Below are 594 nucleotides of genomic sequence, written 5' to 3'. Positions count from 1 at the left end.
CAAAACATTCCAGGATAAAGAGAAGCTAAGGGATTTTGCCAAAGCCAATCCTGCTATGGAGCCCAGTCCAGTATCTATCATCTAAGGAGCTCTGGTAGCATAGTTGTTATGAATGGGGCTGCGAACCGCAAGGCCAGCAGTTCAAAACTATCAGCTGTTCAGCAGGAGAAAGATGAGGCTTTCTGCTCCCGTTAAGATTTACAGCCTTGGAAACCCTGTACAGGGTCGCTCAGAGTAGGAACCGACTCCATGGCACATAACAACAACAACCCTGCTATAAGAAACATCCTAAATGAAGGTCTGTGGACTGAGAACCAACAAGAACACACAACAACTAGAGAATGACGTACGTGGCAGCATCACCCTGAACTCAATCAACAAATGGAAGAATCAAAAACAGAATAAAATTATAAGAACAGATGATCTGGGAGGTCAGTCTATGATTAAAACAATTACAATGTGAAAAAAGGTAAGCACAGAGGAACAGAGATCCAGGTGGTGGGGAGGTCAGGTAGATTACAGGATAAAATAGACTGTCTTAAATGGAGGGAAAAGCTAATGGAATATAAGGTAACCACAACAGTGGGGTTGGGA

The sequence above is a fragment of the Chrysochloris asiatica genome, unplaced genomic scaffold, assembly GCF_000296735.1.
Source record: "Chrysochloris asiatica unplaced genomic scaffold, ChrAsi1.0 scaffold00271, whole genome shotgun sequence".
Lineage (NCBI taxonomy): Eukaryota > Metazoa > Chordata > Mammalia > Afrosoricida > Chrysochloridae > Chrysochloris > Chrysochloris asiatica.
This window is presented reverse-complemented; position numbering follows the sequence as displayed.